Source organism: Oncorhynchus keta, chromosome 25 (assembly GCF_023373465.1).
Source record: "Oncorhynchus keta strain PuntledgeMale-10-30-2019 chromosome 25, Oket_V2, whole genome shotgun sequence".
NCBI lineage: Eukaryota > Metazoa > Chordata > Actinopteri > Salmoniformes > Salmonidae > Oncorhynchus > Oncorhynchus keta.
The window spans coordinates 24,970,432-24,990,724 of record NC_068445.1 but is presented as its reverse complement, the minus strand read 5'-3'; the positions used below and the strand labels follow the sequence as shown (position 1 = coordinate 24,990,724).

Below are 20,293 nucleotides of genomic sequence, written 5' to 3'. Positions count from 1 at the left end.
ACGGCCATGATGTCATGTGTTGCGGCCATGCTGTCATGTGTTGCTGTCATGTGTTATGGCCATGCTGTCATGTGTTGCGGCCATGCTGTCGTGTGTTACGGCCATGCTGTCGTGTGTTACGGCCATGCTGTCATGTGTTACGGCCATGCTGTCATGTGTTGCTGCCATGCTGTCATGTGTTGCTGTCATGTGTTGCTGTCATGTGTTATGGCCATGCTGTTATGTGTTACGGCCATGCTGTCATGTGTTACGGCCATGCTGTCATGTGTTACTGCCATGCTGTCATGTGTTACGGCCATGCTGTCATGTGTTGCTGCCATGCTGTCATGTGTTGCTGCCATGCTGTCATGTGTTACGGCCATGCTTTTCATGTGTTACGGCCATGCTTTTCATGTGTTACGGCCATGCTGTCATGTGTTACGGCCATGCTGTCATGTGTTGCTGTCATGTGTTACGGCCATGCTGTCATGTGTTGCGGCCATGCTGTCATGTGTTGCGGCCATGCTGTCATGTGTTACGGCCATGCTGTCATGTGTTGCGGCCATGCTGCCATGTGTTGCTGTCATGTGTTACGGCCATGCTGTCATGTGTTGCGGCCATGATGTCATGTGTTACGGCCATGATGTCATGTGTTACGGCCATGCTGTCATGTGTTGCGGCCATGCTGTCATGTGTTGCTGTCATGTGTTATGGCCATGCTGTCATGTGTTGCGGCCATGCTGTCATGTGTTACGGCCATGCTGTCATGTGTTACGGCCATGCTGTCATGTGTTACGGCCATGCTGTCATGTGTTGCTGCCATGCTTTCATGTGTTGCTGTCATGTGTTGCTGTCATGTGTTACGGCCATGCTGTCATGTGTTACGGCCATGCTGTCATGTGTTACGGCCATGCTGTCATGTGTTACGGCCATGCTGTCATGTGTTGCGGCCAAGCTGTCATGTGTTGCGGCCATGCTGTCATGTGTTGCTGCCATGCTATGTTGTCGTCTTAGGTATCTCGTTATGTAGTGTTGTGGTGATGTGTGTTTTAATAAAAAGTGCAGTTTCAGATTTACTTTGAGACTAAGTTTAATTCATTCAGCCCTTCAGCACAAACACTTCTGCCATAGACAAATCTGTATGTTTTACCTAAGGTATTTTTTATTTATTTTTTATTTGTTTTGTATTTAGTTTAGTTTAGTTTATTTTTTATTTTTACAGGGACAGTGCACATTAATCAACGTTTCAATAAAGGTGCCGGTTTTAGCCAGCCGGCTAATTTTCAACCGCAGTCCCTGGGCAGGTTATTAAAAACAATTACAATATAGACAATAGCAACATAGAACAAGCAAAACATAGCAACATAGGACAAGCAAGACATAGCATACAGACAGAGCAACATAGGACAAGCAAGACATAGCATACAGATAGAGCAACATAGAACAAAAAGCAGCAAGACATATATAGGATATAGTTGCTTTTTGGTGGTGATCATGTAAACCACAAATAAAATGTTCTTAAATTGTAATATTTAGTTAAGAATTTGGAGTATCAGTTCATCCTTTTGAGGCACAATGTGAAAAAAATGTATGATTTTTAATTCCACCTCTAAAAAAACATATTGGTAATAGGTCACTTTTGCCTACCTAAAATCGCTAATCGGACCCAAAAATCCTACATTGGTCGGGCTCTACAATCGCTATGTTTAGGTTTATTGGGCTCGTCCTGTGTGCAGAAAGCCTACCAACACAGCTCCCAGGGGCCACGTTGAAGCTGAGTTTAGCTTTCGAAAAATAACTTAGGACAAATGTGTCAGGACCCGGTTGCGAACCCAGGTCTCCGGAGTGAGAAACAGTCACTTAACCAACTGAACCACGAATAGTCGGCAGAACCCAGAAGATGAGGCAGACACAGCAGTACTTGAGACGGTGTATTTAATGAAGTAAAAAGTGAAGTCCTTCAGGAAAACATGTAACTCCACAACCTCAAAAGGAATTCCACAAGAACAAAGGTAATCCTCCAAGACAAAAAGGTAAATCCACAAGGTGGTAGGTATAGCATAAAAAGCTTCAAAAGATACTCAAAAATAAATAAACAAGAACAAAAAACAGAATTCCACAAGAGAGTCCACCGGGATCAACAAGAGTTCACAGAATACTAGGGCTGGGTGCTAACATACAAACACAGAGCAAAGAACAGAGGAAAACTAAGGGTTTAAATACAATCAGGGGAAACGAGGCACAGGTGCAAATAATAATGGGGATCAAGGGAAAACAAAAGGTCAAAAAGCACAATGGGGGCATCTAGTGACCAAAAACCGGAACAACCCTGGCCAAATCCTGACAAAATGGCTTTTCCTTCAAAGTTTAACCACAAGAGGATGTCATAAATTGTCTCAAAGCTGCTTTTAAAAGTTGAGTAATAAAATACATTCCCAAGAGTAAATCTCAGTTGATAAACATTTGGCAGTGACCTGCTGGCAGCTCCTAATGGGTTAGAATAGTTCAAGTCTTCTAAAATTCCTGCCGAGATAAATGGACTCAAGGGTAAAGAATATTTAACGTGCTCTTACTACTTTGATTGAGGTCAGAGTATGTATCCACTACTCTCCGGTTTTACAAGCACTTGTAAAAGGACTTTTTCTTCTTCTTTTTTCTCCCCCCCTTGAGATGTTCCATGCATACAGGCTCACATACCTTTCTTTGTGTAACATTAAAAAGTACTATGAACTATTCTGTTGGTTCATCTAGGTTACAGGAAGAATTCTTCCCCTGGAGACCGTCTGTCTACAGTCAGCGTCCTTTGTCACCGGAGCTGATGTCAGCTGGTCTAGGGAGGTTGTCAGGGATGTTTCAATCAGCTATGTGAGTCACCAGGTCAAAGGGTCAAGTACAGCCCACTGTTGTCAGGGGAATGACTAGCTTACTATGGGCGGCAGCGTAGCCTAGTGGTTAGAGCGTTGGACTAGTAACCGGAAGGTTGTGAGTTCAAACCCCGAGCTGACAAGGTACAAATCTGTCGTTCTGCCCCTGAACAAGGCCGTCATTGAAAATAAGAATATGTTCTTAACTGACTTGCCTGGTTAAATAAAGGTAAAATAAAAAATAAATTATGATTGCATCCTATAGCTGTCACGTTCTGACCAGTTTCTTTGTTTTAGTATGGTCGGGGCGTGAGTTGGGTGGGCAGTCTGTGTGTTTTTCTATGTTGGGGTTCGTGAGTTCTCAATCAGAGGCAGCTGTCAATCGTTGTCCCTGATTGAGAATCATACTTAGGTAGCCTGGGTTTCTGTTAGAGGAAATTATATTTGAAATGATTAATTATGTATACATTATTGATTAGAACCATTTATTCTAATACTATTATTAGTTCTTGGTTAAGCTGTTACTGAAAATGTAAGCAGAACTAATTAATTGTCTGTGCCTCTTGGGAAGGTTAAGGGAGAGAAAAGCTTTTCAGACAAGATAAGAATGTTTGGGTTATGTTCCATTGGTGGGAGAAAAGTATATATTTTAGACAGATTGGAATGTCTGGTTTATGAGGGGAGTAGAGAGCATCTCCGGACCTAAACAAAAAAACAACGGGGCTATCGTGGGAAACTGATGATGTCATTTTGAGTTTATAACCTGTGGAAATCTGTGTATGTGGTTAGTACTCTCTGGAATTAAATGCTCTTACCTGGCTTTTAAGACTGGTCTCGATCTACTTCATGCATAATTAATGAACTTACACATCATTAATGAATTAGAAACGAGTGCGAAATTGGTTTTGGCAATTAAAACATAAAGGAATTTAGAATTCCTCTATCAGTTTAACTTTTGAGTTGTGGGTGTTTGGTCCACACAGTACTGTTTCGGTTTTCGTTCATTCACTTTATTGTTTTGTATTTCAGTGTTCAGTTTGTTTCATTAAATATTACATCATGAACACTTACCACTCTGCACTTTGGTCCGATCCTTCTTCCACCTCTGAATACTGTTACAATAGCGACGATAATTGAAAGTCATCATCAATTGTGATGCCACAAAAAATGGTCATAGCCTATATTTTCAGTAAATGTGTCAGCAGGGTTTCTGTTTGGCCTATTACCTGGAGAAAAAGTTTCATTTCAATAATAATATTTTAATTTCAATCATTATCATAAAAATCTGAATTCAATTTATAATCTTAAAGTTAAATGTCTACTAATGTGAGATCACCAGCCTCTGCCATATGGACACATTGATACACTGTGATCCATTGGTGGCTAAAGAAATGGACGCATGGAACTATTTAAGCAATAAGGCACGAGGGGGTGTGGTATATGGCCAATATACCATGGCTAAGGGCTGTTCTTATGCACGGCGCATTGCGGAGTGCCTGGACACAATCCTTAGCCATGGTATATTGGCCATATACCACAAGCCCCAGAGGTGCCTTATTGCTATTATGAACTGGTTACCAATGTAATTAGAACAGTAAAAAAAAGTAATAACCATAGTATATGGTGTGATATACCACAGCTGTCAGCTAATCATCTTTCAGGGCTCGAACCACACAGTTTAAAAAAGGCCAATCACTTCCATTGCTCTTTCACACCTAAGATTGGTGATTATTGGAAAGGTTTTTTAAATAGCTTACTATGAGGAACTATAGTTTAACTCTATTCACAATGGATATAAAAACACTTAACTACATTTTCACGTGGCAGGCCAGGTAGGCGGTCAATTGGGTCTAGTTATTGTTGTTGTCTTAGACCTACCTAAAGGTTTATGGCAAGAAACAACAGCATGTTCACCTTTTTTGGTTTAAGTCTTTGGAGTGGAGAGACAATATTGCCTGCTTTACAGGAAACATGTTCAGACTGAGTGCTTGTTGCACAGATACACAGGTCTTTTTTGGGCGAAGTTGGCCATGACTGGTAAGTGACAATATCCACTCCACCTTGCCAGTAGGTTATAGTCTCCTCCGATGGCATCTTCATTGAGGTAGGCTGTGAGCTCTGCGCTGGACCGCTGCAGTCTGTTTTGGGGTTGATTACGAATATTTACGCCCCACTCGGGACTAAGTAAGGATATTTAGTGTTCTTTGCAGCCACTTAAAAAACAATATTGAAGAAAAATCAACTGAAATCGGTCTGGCTTTGGACAAAAATAGTTCACTCCAGAGTGAATCTGACTGCTCTATTCTCCTCTGGCCTGTTATGTTTGTCTATCAGATCCACATGAACTGCTGGGCCAAATTCTACCTGCTTTGCTGAGCAGGCAGAGGAGCTAGTGTCCTGTAAATGTTTTTGTGAAAAAAAGTTCAACCCAAAGTGCAGTTGGTGGTGTGCATCATGACAGGCAACAGAGACGACCTCTACTGCGCCATCGAGAAGCTCTACTGCGCCATCGAGAAGCTCTACTGCATCCAGAGTCCAGTGCCCTATCAGGTTGATACGGCCACATCTCCAGACAATTCAGTATTCATCTTCATTTAGTCAGGATAGTCTACTCGGCAACATACAATAAGCAAAAGTAAATAACATCGATGGGTGCCAGCATTATTTTGCTTAGCCTTCACCTATCAGAATACTGAAGTTTTCAGGGGAAAAGGCAAGGAACCATAATTTAGGAACCAGATGTTCACAAAATATCCAGGTTTTCATGAGCACACAAAAAGGATTCAATTGCCTGTTTAGCCTAACGCAAAGGTTAATCTAAAATACATTTAAAAGTTGAATTAAAAAATAAATGTTAATCTCTTCGGCTTTGTAGGCCATCAACATCCGGGCCATCTCCCAACCCCAAAAGCTGAGAAGCGATGCCCAGAAAATCCTGCTACAGATGAACTGCAAACTGGGGGGAGAACTGTGGACTGTGAACATCCCTCTGTTTGGTATTATAATCTTTACTGGTAAAGTAGGACTCCCGAGTGGTGCGGCCGTCTAAGGCACTGTATCACAACCGGCCGTGATTAGGAGTCACATAGGACGGTGCACAATTTGCCCAGCGTCGTCCGGGTTTGGCCGGGGTAGACTGTCATTGTAAATAAGAATTTGTTCTTAACTGACTTGCCTAGTTAAATAAAGGTTACATAAAAAATAAAGTTTTGGCTGATGTTGACCATTCCAAGTTTGGGTGTAGATATGTATTGTGTCCACCAGATGGAGACAGTGGGTTGATGAATCCAGAGAGACATGCAAGTCAGAATTAAAGCTTTGTATAACAAAGAGAGAAAGGGGATATCTAGTTAGTTGCACAACTGAATGCATTCAACCAAAATGTTTATTTTGCACAAAAACCTTACTTTGTAGTGGACAACAAACATTTACCCAAGGTGACATGCGAATGAGATGATATAAAACAAGTAGAGTTTAATACAGCATAATTACATTTTCAGTATGCAGTCTGAATTGGTAAGGTGATTTGTTTAGTTATTTTTCTGAAGTCAGCTATTTTAAAATGTACCTGCCACTTAACAGTTCTGGTGAAGGTGGGGCGCCTCATGTTACCCATTGCGAGGCTGGAGTAGAGGAGTGATGTGACCAGAATGACACTTGATTTTGGTGGGAGATACAGGGTTACCCGGGAGAAGAGGGATTTATTATTAGATTGGAACATTTGTAAAATACTGGGAAATTATTCAACCCTAGTCCAAATAGGGCTATTGACTTATATGTTACTCCAATATATATATAATTCTAAAGCATATTAATGTCTGGATTAAAGGGATACTACATTAAAGGGATACGTCGGGACTAGCATGCTTCTAGATAATGCAATGACGGGATTAAAGGGATACTACATTAAAGGGATACTTCGGGACTAGCATGCTTCTAGATAATGCAATGACTGGATTAAAGGGATACTACATTAAAGGGATACTTCGGGACTAGCATGCTTCTAGATAATGCAATGACTGGATTAAAGGGATACTACATTAAAGGGATACGTCGGGACTAGCATGCTTCTAGATAATGCAATGACTGGATTAAAGGGATACTACATTAAAGGGATACTTCGGGACTAGCATGCTTCTAGATAATGCAATGACTGGATTAAAGGGATACTACATTAAAGGGATACGTCGGGACTAGCATGCTTCTAGATAATGCAATGACTGGATTAAAGGGATACTTCGGGACTAGCATGCTTCTAGATAATGCAATGACTGGAACTTTATGGGTAACACTAGTTTGCATTGGCTTGCAAAAGTACCTATAACATACTAGACACAGAGACGTAAACAGAGGGTAGTGCGTACGGCCCAGTACATCACTGGGGCTAAGCTGACTGCCATCCAGGACCACTACACCAGGCGGTGTCTGAGGAAGGCCCTACAAATTGTAAAAGACCCCAGCCACAGACTGTTCTCTCTACTATCACATGGCAAGCGGTACCGGAGTGCCAAGTCTAGGACAAAAAGGCTTCTCGACAGTTTTTACCACAAAGCCATAAGAATCCTGAACAGGTAATCAAATGGCTACCCGGACTATTTGCATTGTGTAACACAACAATTTACAACATTAACAATGTCTACACTGTATTTCTGATCGATTTTAATGGACAAAAAAATAGCTTTTCTTTCAAAAAGGAAATGTCTATGTGACCCCAAACATTTGAACGGTAGTGCGAGTTATTTTTGTGCAATTCTACACATTTTGGCATGGTGCATAGAGAAAATGTTGCAGTTTTAAAGCAAGTTTGCTGCATTCTTATGTTTTGCAGTTTTATAGCACCATTTCCTGCAATTCTATACATTTTGCCAAGGGGTGGAGACAAATATTTGCAGTTTTTAATGATATCTGATGATCAATGGGGGGGGCCCAGGTCGGTACTTTGACCATGATGACAACAGGTTTCTATAGCTGGCAGCTAGGCTAACTTACCAAATCTAAAAAATATTAGCTGACATGAGTGACTGACATAACAGGAACTGCTGATGTACTACCACATTTCGAAATTGCACCTTGTGTATTCTACTATTCTTACTCAACAGTAGGTTGGGTTTTTTTTTTTGGAAATTTAATTTGATCTGCGGGCCTAAGAGCGGGGCTGCGGGCCACATTTCCCATCCCTGCTGTACTGTATATTGTATGGAATTACGCACCTCATTCAAACCATGAAGCTGGGAAAGAACACGTGACGCTGGTGTAGGCTATGCGGCCTACAAAGTTACAATTATAGGCTAGCGAACTATATTTTGGGCCTGGTTTACATTTTTAGACATAGTAGCCTGAAGCATTACCTTTTTGATAATATTTCCTGTGTTCGACGTGCGTATTGTAGCCTCATTCCTTCCTCGCTTTCAACAGTTAAATTAAATACGTTTTGTCCTTATCTTCATTGTAATGACATGCTAGAATAATATAGGACTAGAGAAATCTCTTCACGAAGATTGAATGATTATGGTCTGAATAAATAACTGCTATCGCCATTGCACACTCATATTTCAAATCATTAAGATTATTTTGGCTGCTGTATTTAACATTCAACCAACAAGAGCATGCTTGCATCCCTCTTCATATAGTCTATTAGTATAATAAATGCAAAAAAAGTTATTCTAATCTAGTTTTTCCTGGGACGCCACAACAGCTAAAAGGGGTGGCCAGGGGAGAGCAGCTGCAGAGACTAGAGTCTATATGCAGAGGCTATAGGTTAGAAGCGTATGCATATTATCCCGTCATTCATTAGCTAAATATAAAGGCTAATACTGCATTGAATGTATTACCTGAAAGAGGTAGGCTAGGACATCTATGTACACTCAGTGTTCAGTTTATTAAGTTCGCAAAAATGGTTAGGTCCAACAGATTTGAATCCTGTGGCTGTGGCTTGCTGTACAGTATAAAGCAGGCATCCAGTTACTGTTTGATGCAACATTAGAATGGGCTCAAAATGAGTGGCCTTAGTGACTGAGTGTGGTATGATCGTTGGTGGGAACCTGTCGCAGGCTTCATGAGCTTTTCACGCACCACGTCAAGGGTTTACCGAGAATCCTGGTTCCTGTTGCGTCATGCTGAAAGCAGAGTTAGGGTTTGGCGTAAGCAGCATGAGTCCATGGCCCCATTATGTCTGGTGTCAATGGAACAGGCTGGTAGTGGTGTAATGGGGTGGGGAATATTTTCCTGGCACATGTTAGGTCCCTTGATACTAATTGAGCGACGTTTTCATGCCCTGAAGTAGTCAGGCTGTTCTGTAGGAAAAGGGGGCCTGACCCGGTGCTAGATTGGAGTACCTAATAAACTGGCCAGTGAATTAGATACAGTGCCAAAAGAAAGTATTAACACCAACTTTTTCCACATTGTTGTTACAGCCTGAATTTTAAATGGATTAAATTTAGATTTCTTTTGTCACTGGCTTACACAAATTGAATTGTTTTTTATATATATATATTTTTTTACAAATTAATTAAAAATAAAGCTAAAATGTATTCAACCACTTTATGGCAACAATAAGTATCTCTGTACCCCACACACAAAATGATTTGTAAGGTCGCTCAGTCGAGCAATGAATTTCAAAAAATGATTCAACCACAACGACCATGGAGGTTTTCCAATGCTTCAAAATAAAAAATATTAAACATTGAATATCCCTTTTAAGGTGAAGTTATTAATTACACGTTGGATGGTGTATCAATACACCCAGTCATTACAAAGATGCAGGCGTCCTTCCTAACTCAGTTTCCGGAGAGGAAGGAAACCGCTGAGGGATTTCACCATATGGACAACGGTTACAGAGATGAATGGCTGTGACAGAAGAAAACTGAGGATGGATCAACCTCATTGTAGTTACTCCACAATACTAACCAAAATGACAGAGTGAAAAGGAAGTACAAAAATATGCATCCTATGCATCCGGTTTGCAACAAGGCACTAAAGTAATACTGAAAAATGTGGCAAAGCAATTCACTTTTTTGTCCTGAATACAAATTCGTTTTTTGAAAAACATTAGGTTTTCTGTCTGGAATTGTTACACTCCTGCCATGTAAAAATGACTGCCGTGGCAGATTTGCACGGGACTAAAGTTACAATGTGGTGTTTTGTGCTTGTGCACATAACTATATTACCCAACCTCCCCCAGTAAACTGAATCCTGTTTGAATAGGGCTAATAATTGCAATTAACAGATTATTGATGGCTCTGACATAATTATGGTTGTATCCCAAATGACACCCTATTCCCTATATAGTGCACTACTTTTGACCAGGGCCCGTAGGGTGCACTATATAGGGAATAGTGTGCTTTTTGGGATATTGCCTGTGACATTTCTACCCATTCATCCCCTCCCCTAGCATGCTGACCAGGTGGTACAGCAGAGTGACCTTTCACATGCCCAACGAGGAGGTCATCAATGGGATCAGGGTGTGCCTGCTGGCTGCACTGCAGAAATACTACGTTGTTACCATTTTAAATACATACAATTTTTGAGTCTAGGCCATTATGAGGTGACCCTAAAGAGTTGTGATGCCAATTGTATATATTTTTAAACATAGCTTACTAAAGGCCTTCCAGCCTGGAAAAACGACACATTTTTGTTCAAAACCAGAGACAGTAAAAAATGCCTTTCAGAAAGTATTCACACCCCTTGACTTTTAAAAATGTTATATTACAGCCTGAATTTAAAATGTATTAAATTGAGACTGTGTCACTGGCATACACAAAATTCCCCATAATATCTAGGTGGAATTATGTTTTCAGAAATGTTTACAAATACAAACAATAATAAAAAGCTGATGTCTAAGGTCAATAAATATTCAACCGCTTTGTTATGGAAAGCTTAAATAAGTTCAGGAATAAAAATGTGCTTAATAAGTTGCATGGACTCACTGTGTAATAAGTGTTTTAACATGATTTTTCAATGACTACCTCATCTCTGTACCCCACACATACATCTGTTGTGTCCCTCAGTCTAGCAGTGAATGTCAAACAGATTCAACCACAAAGACATGGGAGGATTTACAGTGCCTTGCAAAGGGCACCTATTGGTAGATGTAAAATAAAACATTGAATATCCCTTTGAGCATGGGTAAGTTATTAATTATACTTTGGATGGTGTATCAATAGTCACAACAACTATGCAGGTGTCCATCCTAACTTGGTTGATGGAGAGGAAGAATAACGGTCAGGGATTTCACCATTATGCCAATGGTGACTTTAAAACAGTTACATTGTAATGATTGTGATAGGGAAAAATTGATCAATATTGTACTTACTCCACAATACTAACCTAAAATAAGGAAACCTGTACAGATTAAAAATATTCCAAAAGATGCATCCTGTTTGCAATAACTGCAAAAACAATGTCAAAGAAATGTCCTGAATACAAAGCGTTTATGTTTGGGGCAAATCCCACAACATGTTGCAGTGTATATTTTCAAGCATGGTGGTTGTTGCATCATGTTATGGGTATGCTTGTCATTGGCAAGGACTATGAAGTTTTTAGGATAAAAAATAAATTGAATGGGGTAAAGCACAGACAAAATCCCAGAGAAAAACCTGGGTTGTCTACTTTCCAACAGACACTGGGAGGCATTCACCTTTCAGCAAGACAATAACCTACAGCACAAGGCCAAATATACACTGGAGTTGCTTACCAAGACAACGTTGAATGTTCCTGAGTGGCCTAGTTACAGTTGACTTAAATTGGCTTAAATCTATGGCAAGGCTTAAAAATAGCTGTCTAGCAATGATCAACAACCAACTTGACAGAGCTTGAATAATTTAAATAAGAATATTGTGCAAATACTGTACAATCCAAGTGTGCAAAGTTCTTAGAGACTTACCCAGAAAGACTAACAGCTGTATTCGCCAAAGGTGATTCTAACATGTACTGAGTCAGGTGGTTGAATAATTATCGAATCAAGATAGTGTTTTTTAAATTTAATTTAAATGTAATTTCTTTTTTACAAATGTTAGAATTTTTCTTCAATTTTGATAGGGTTTTGTATAGATCGTTGTCAAATGATAATTAAGTCTATTTTAATCCCACAATGTGGAAAAGGGGGTGTGAATACTTTATGAAGGCACTATATACAGTGGGGCAAAAAAGTATTTAGTCAGCCACCAATTGTGCAAGTTCTCCCACTTAAAAAGATGAGGCCTGTAATTCTCATTATAGGTACACTTCAACTATGACAGACAAAATTAGAAAAAAAAAAATAGAAAAAAAATCCAGAAAATCACATTGTAGGATTTTTAATGAATTTATTTGCAAATTATGGTGGAAAATAAGTATTTGGTCACCTACAAACAAGCTACATTTCTGGGTCTCACAGACCTGTAACTTGTTCTTTAAGAGGCTCCTCTGTCCTCCACTCGTTACCTGTATTAATGGCACCTCTTTGAACTTGTTATCAGTATAAAAGACACCTGTCCACAACCTCAAACAGTCACACTCCAAACTCCACTATGGTCAAGACCAAAGAGCTGTCAAGGGACACCAGAAACAAAATTGTAGACCTGCACCAGGCTGGGAAGACTGAATCTGCAATAGGTAAGCAACTTGGTTTGAAGAAATCAAATATGGGAGCAATTATTAGGAAATTGCAGACATACAAGACCACTGATAATCTCCCTCGATCTGAGGCTCCACACAAGATCTCACCCAGTGAGGTCAAAATGATCACAAGAACGGTGAGCAAAAATCCCAGAATGGGACCAAAGTAACAAAGCCTACCATCAGCAACACAATACGCCGCCAGGGACTCAAATCCTGCAGTGCCAGACGTGTCCCCCTGCTTAAGCCAGTACATGTCCAGGCCCGTCTGAAGTTTGCTAGAGAGCATTTGGATGATCCAGAAGAAGATTGGGAGACTGTCATATGGTCAGATGAAACCAAAATATAACTTTTTGGTAAAAACTCAACTCGCCGTGTTTGGAGGATCAAATCAAATAAAAAATGTATTTATATAGCCCTTCGTACATCAGCTGATATCTCAAAGTGCTGTACAGAAACCCAGCCTAAAACCCCAAACAGCAAGCAATGCAGTTGTAGAAGCACGGTGGCTAGGAAAAACTCCCTAGAAAGGCCAAAACCTAGGAAGAAACCTAGAGAGGAACCAGGCTATGTGGGGTGGCCAGTCCTCTTCTGGCTGTGCCGGGTGGAGATTATAACAGAACATGGCCAAGATGTTAAAATGTTCATAAATGACCAGCATGGTCGAATAATAATAAGGTAGAACAGTTGAAACTGGAGCAGCAGCACGGCCAGGTGGACTGGGGACAGCAAGGAGTCATCATGTCAGGTAGTCCTGGGGCATGGTCCTAGGGCTCAGGTCCTCCGAGAGAGAGAAAGAAAGAGAGAAGGAGAGAATTAGAGAACGCACACTTAGATTCACACAGGACACCGAATAGGACAGGAGAAGTACTCCAGATATAACAAACTGACCCTAGCCCCCCGACACATAAACTACTGCAGCATAAATACTGGAGGCTGAGACAGGAGGAGTCAGGAGACACTGTGGCCCCATCCGAGGACAAAGAATGCCGAGTTGCATCCAAAGAACACCATACCTACTGTGAAGCATGGGGGTGGAAACATCATGCTTTGGGGCTGTTTTTCTGCAAAGGGACCAGGACGACTGATCCGTGTAAAGGAAAGGATGAATGGGACCATGTATCATGAGATTTTGAGTGAAAACCTCCTTCCATCAGCAAGGGCATTGAAGATGAAACGGGGCTGGGTCTTTCAGCATGACAATGATCCCAAACACACCGCCCGGGCAACGAAGGAATGGCTTCGTAAGAAGCATTTCAAGGTCCTGGAGTGGCTTAGCCAGTCTCCAGATCTCAACCCCATAGAAAATCTTTGGAGGGAGTTGAAAGTCTGTGTTGCCCAGCAACAGCCTCAAAACATCACTGCTCTAAAGGAGATCTGCATGGAGGAAAGGGCCAAAATACCAGCAATAGTGTGTGAAGACTTACAGAAAACACTTGACCTCTGTCATTGCCAACAAAGGGTATATAACAAAGTATTGAGAAACTTTTGTTATTGACCAAATACTTATTTTCCACCATAATTTGCAAAGATTTTTTTTCTCATTTTGTCTGTCATAGTTGAAGTGTACCTATGATGAAAATTACAGGCCTCTCATCTTTTCAAGTGGGAGAACTTGCACAATTGGTGGCTGACTAAATACTTTTTTTGCCCCACTGTATCAACATTAAGGACACCTGCTCTTTCCATGACAGACTGACTAGGTGAATCCAGGTGAAAACTATGATCCTTGTTGATGTCACCTGTTAAATCCACTTCAATCAGTGTAGATGAAGGGGAGGAGATGGGTTAAAGGAGGATTGTTAAGCCTTGAGACAATTGAGACATGGATTGTGTATTTATGCCATTGAGAGTGAATGGGCAAGACAATATTTAAGTGCCTTTGAACGGGGTATGGTAGTAGGTGCCAGGTGCACCAGTTTGTGTCAAGAACTGCAACGCTGCTGGGTTTCACCAGGTGCAACCATTTCCTGACCGAAAGGGCATCCAGCCAACCTTCCGCTCAGGACTGTCCTGGACCACACCGTCACCAACAGGGATTGGTTCTTCCTGGCTCTGTCATTATGAAGCCCAATGCTGTTTAGACACCCACTTCTACCCCTCTGGCTGTACATTCTCAGTGGAGAAATGGGCAGAATTAGGCTTAGGTCATCAGTTTTGTAACACTTCCTCATTTATCAAAATATATATCTCTCCCCAGGGTTTACTTCTTCTACCTGATGGCTCATCACATTCAACAGGGCTGTGGCTTGCCCACAAACTACATATCAGTCTACAACACGGCAAACCTCCAGGTGCCAGTGCCGTACAAATACGGCCTCAAACTGGCCTATCTGTCAGGCCAGTACTTCCACTCAGAGCTGGCCATCCAGCTGACAGACAAGCTTTACTTCCTCCTTTGCCTCAGCCCCGCTAGAAGGAGCACACCAGCCTGCACAACAATGAACAGGTCTCAACCGAGCAAACCGTAAAGAAGAAAAATAGAAAGAGGGGGAAAAATGTATTATGAGGAAAGGGGACGCTTTCAGATTCTAACTTGGATTAGATTTCAAATTGTCTTCTCTTGGTAAGATTAATCAATGTCTGAAATAGAGGTAGTATGTACATTAATGTATAGTTAAAGTGACTGCATATATGATAAACAGAGAGTAGCAGAAGCGTCAGGAGTCTTATGGCTTGGGGGTAAAAACTGTTGAGAACCCTTTTTGTCCTAGACTTGGCACTCCGGTACATTCTATGACTGGGTTGGCTGGGGTCTTTTACAATTTTTAGGGCCTTCCTCTGACACAGCCTGGTGTAGAGGTCCTGGATGGCAGGCAGCTTAGCCCCAATGATGTACTGGGCCGTACGCACTACCCTCTGTAGTGCCTTGTGGTCAGAGGCCGAGCAATTGCTGTACCAGGCAGTGATGCAACCAATCAGGATGCTCTCGATGTTGCAGCTGTAGAACCTTCTGAGGATCTCAGGACCTATGCCAAATCTTTTTTTTTCCTGACGGAGAATAGGCTTTGTCTTGGTATGTTTGGACCATTCTAGTTTGTTGGTGATGTGGACACCAAGGAACTTGAAGCTCTCAACCTGCTCCACTACAGCCCCGTTGATGAGAATTGGGGTGTGCTCGGTCCTCCTTTTCCTGTAGTCCACAATCATCTCCTTAGTCTTAGTTACGTTAAGGGATAGGTTGTTATTCTGGCACCACCCGGCCAGGTCTCTGACCTCCTCCCTATAGGCTGTCTCGTCGTTGTCAGTGATCAGGCCTACCACTGTTGTGTCGTCTGCAGACTTGATGATGGTGTTGGAGTCGTGCCTGGCCATGCAGTCGTGGGTGAAAAGGGAGTACAGGAGGGGACTGAGCACGCAGCCCTGGGGAGCTCCAGTGTTGAGGATCAGCATGGCAAATGTGTTGCTGCCTACCCTCACCACCTGGGTGCGGCCAGTCAGGAAGTCCAGGATCCAGTTGCAGAGGGAGGCGTTTAGTCCCAGGATCCTTAGCTTAGTGATGAGCTTTGAGGGTACTATGGTGTTGAACTCTGAGCTGTAGTCGATGAATAGCATTCTCACATAAGTGTTCCTTTTGTCCAGGTGGGAAAGGGCAGTGTGGAGTGCAATAGAGATTGCATCATCTGTGGATCTGTTTGGACGGTATGCAAATTGGAGTGGGTCTAGGGTTTCTGGGATAATGGTGTTGATGTGAGCCATTACCAGCCTTTTAAAGCACTTCATGGTTATGGACGTGTGTGCTACGGGTCTGTAGTAATTTAGGCTGGTTGCCTTTGTGTTCTTGGGCACAGGGACTATAGTGGTCTGCTTGAAACATGTTATTACAGACTCAATCAGGGACATGTTGAAAATTTCAGTGAAGACACCTGTCAGTTGGTCAGCACATGCCCTGAGCACACGTCCTGGTAATCCGTCTGGCCCTGCAGCCTTATGTATGTTGACCTGTTTAAAGGTCTTACTCACGTCGGCTACGGAGAGCGTGATCAACAGTCCGGAAGAGCTGATGCTCTCATGCATGCCTCAGTGTTGCTTTCCTCAAAGAGAGCATAGAAGTGATTTAGCTCGTCTGGTAGGATGGGTCACTGGGCAGCTCGTGGCTGTGCTTCCCTTTATAGTTTAATAGTTTGCAAGCCCTGCCACATAAGACAAGCATCGGAGCCGGTGTAGTGTGATTCAATCTTAGCCCTGAATTGACGCTTTGCCTGTTTGATGGTTCGTCGCAGGACATAGCAGGATTTCTTGTAAGCTTCCGGGTTAGAGTCCCGCACCTTGAAAGTGGCAGCTCTACCCTTTAGCTCAGTGTGAATGTTGTCTGTAATCCATGGCTTCTGGTTGGGGAATGTACTTAGTCACTGTGGGAACGACGTCCTTGATGCACTTATTGATAAAGCCAGTGACTGATGTGGTGTACTCAATGCCATCGGAAGAATCCCGGAACATGTTCCAGTCTGTGCCAGCAAAACAATCCTGTAGTTTAGTATCTGCTTCATCTGACCACTTTTTTTATAGACCGAGTCACTGGTGCTTCCTGCTTTAATTTTTGCTTGTAAGCAGGAATCAGGAGGATAGAGTTGTGGTCGGATTTACCAAATGGAGGGAGAGCTTTGTATGCGTCTCTGTGTGTGGAGTACAGGTGATCTAGAATTATTTTCCCTCTGGTTGCACATTTAATATGTTGATGGAAATTTGTTAGAACTGATTTAAGTTTCCCTGCATTACAGTCTCCGGCCACTAGGAGCGCCGCCTCTGGGTGAGTGGTTTCCTGTTTGCTTATTTCCTTATACAGCTGGCTGAGTGTGGTCTTAGTGCCAGCATCTGTCTGTGGTGGTAAATAAACAGCCACGAAAAGTATAGCCGAGAACTCTCTAGGCAAGTAGTGTGGCCTGCAATTTAACACAATATACTCTACTTCAGGCGAGCAAAATCTAGAGACTTCCTTCGATTTCGTGCACCAGTTGTTGTTTACAAATATGCACAGACCACACCCCCTCGTTTTACTGGAGTGTGCTGTTCTATCTTGCCGGTGCAGCGTATATCCCACTAGCTGAGTATCCATGTTGTCATTCAGCCACGATTCTGTGAAACATAGGATATTACAGTTTTTGATGTCCCGTTGGTAGGATATTTGTGATCGTACCTCGTCTAGTTTATTGTCCAATGATTTCACGTTGGCGAGTAGTATTGACGGTAACGGCAACTTTCCCACTCGCCTTTTCCGGGTCCTGACCAGGCATCCGGCTCTTTGTCCTCTGTACCTGCGTTGCTTCCTCTTGCAAATACCTTGGATGTTTGCCCTGTTGGGTGTTTGGAGAATGTCCTGTTCATCTTGTTGATGAAAAAAATGTTTGTCTAATCCAAGGTGAGTGATCGCTGTTCTGATATCCAGAAGCTCTTTTTTTGCCGTAAGCCTATGGTTGCAGAAACATTATGTACAAAATAAGTTACAAATAACGCAAAAAAAAACACCTTTTTTTCACCTAGTCTGCCATTAGGCTACCTACTGCCCTGACCCATCTGATCAATGAGATAAGAAATAAGATGGCGGTGTATACTTTGTTGGATTACTTAATGGAGCAAAAATTGATTTGATTTATCTGGACAAATTCTAAATGCCAACGTTCGTGCTGAGGTTCGTGTTTACATGGCTAATATTTTGTAAGAGTTAAATATACACTATATAAAAGTATGTGGACACCCCTTCAAATTAGTGGATTTGGCCATTTCAGCCACACCCATTGCTGACAGGTGTATAAAATCGAGCACACAGCCATGCAATCTCCATAGACAAACATTGGCAATAGAATGGCCATACTGAAGAGCACAGTGACTTTCAATGTGGCACAGTCATAGGATGCCACCTTTCAAAGAAGTCAGTCAAATGTCTGCCCTGCTAGAGCTGCCCGAGTCAACTGTAAGTGCTGTTATTGTGAAGTGGAAACGTTTAGGAGCAAAAAGCTCAGTGCGAAGTAGTAGGCCACACAAGCGCATAGAATGGGACCGCTGAAGTGCATAAAAATAGTCTATCCTCTGTTGCAACACTCACTACCAAGTACCAAACTGCCTCTGGAAGCAACGACAGCACAAAAACTGTTCGTCAGGAGCTTCATGAAATGGGTTTCCATGGCCGAACAGCCACAGGTAGGTAGCCTAGTGGTTAGAGCGTTGGGCCAGTAACCAAAAGGTTGCTAGATTGAATCCCCGAGCTGACAAGGTACAAATCTGTTGTTCTGCCCCTGAACAAGGCTGTTCCTAGGCCATCATTGTAAATAATAATTTTTTCTTAACTGACTTGCCTAGTTAAAGGTGTAAAAAAACAACAACACAAGCCTAAGATCACCATGCGCAATGCCAAGAGTCAGCTGGTGGTGTGAAGCTCATCACCATTGGACTCTGGAGCAGTGGAGACGCGTTCTCTGGAGTGATGAATCGTGCTTCACCATCTGGCAGTCCGCCGGACGAATGTGGTTTGGCTGACGCCAGGAGAATGCTATCTGCCCTAATGCATTGTGCCAACTGTAAAGTTTGGTGGCGGAGGATTAATGGTCTGGGGCTGTTTTTCACGGTTCGGGCTAGGCAATGCAATGATGACCAGTGGTGGGAAAAGTACCCAATCGTCATCTTTTTAAAGTAAATACACCTTAATAGAAAATTACTCAAGTAAAAGTCCTCCAGTAAAACACGACTTGAGTAAAAGTCTAAAAGTAATGTTAAATTTACTTAAGTATCAAATATAAATGTAATTCCTAAAATATACTTTATCAAAAGGTTAAAGTATAAATAATTTCCTTATATTAAGCAATTCAGACGGCACCATTTTCTTGTTATTTTAATGTACGGATAGCCAGGTGCACACTCCAACACTCAGAAAATAATTTACAAACGAAGCATGTGTGTTTAGTGAGTCTGCCAGGTCATCGGCAGTAGGGATGACCAGGGATGTTCTCTTGATAAGTGTGTGAATTGGATAATTTTCCTGTCCTGTTAAGCATTCAAAATGTAAACCAGTACTTTTGGGTGTCAGGGAAAACATATGGAGTAAAAAGTACATTATTTTCTTTAGGAATGTAGTGAAGTAAAAGTTGTCAAAAATATAAATAGTAAAGTACTACTTAAGTAGTTTCAGGGTATTTTTTAATTAAGTACTTTACACCACTGACATTCTAGACGATTCTGTGCTTCCAACTGTGGCAACAGTTTGGGAAAGGCCTTTCCTGTTTCAGCATGACAATGCCCCCGTGCACAAAGCGAGATTCATAAAGAAATTGTTAATTGTTGCATTTATACATCTCTGACACACACCCCACCAGCCATGCCACCTGGGGTCTTTTCACAGTCCCCAAATCCTGAGCAAATTCAAGAAAGCGTATAGTATTACATAGAGACATTATTGCATGAAACACCCATCTCATACTGCACAAATGAACACCAAACCTGGTTTCAAAAAACATAAAGCAACACCTCACAGCAACGCCTCCCCCCTATGTGTCCTAGATCACAGGAGGTTGGTGGCACCTTAATTGGGCAGGATGGGCTCGTGGTAATGGCTGGAGTGGAATATGATCAAACATATGGTTTCTATGTGTTTGATGCCATTCCATTTGCTCCATTCCAGCCATTATGAGCCAACCTCCCCTCAGCAGCATCCACTCACCTAGATAGTTTCTGTTTGTATTGATATGTAGGCTATGTGTGCCATTTTTAAATTGATGTAGTTCTGTCCTTGAGCTGTTCTTGTTTTAGTATTTTGTCATGTTTTGTGTGGACCCCAGGAAGAGTAGCTGCTGCTTTCGCAACAGCTAATGGGGATTCTAATAAAAGACCCAAATAGAATACAGTATATACATAAGAGATGAGAA

The 20,293-nt window shown here is 41.9% G+C and overlaps 1 pseudogene; it reads left to right on the top strand.

Annotated features, from left to right (window-relative positions):
• Nucleotides 1-3,931, top strand: part of LOC118358448 (piwi-like protein 2) — a 28,429-nt pseudogene extending 24,498 nt beyond the window's left edge.
• The last annotated feature ends 16,362 nt before the right edge of the window (nucleotides 3,932-20,293 follow it).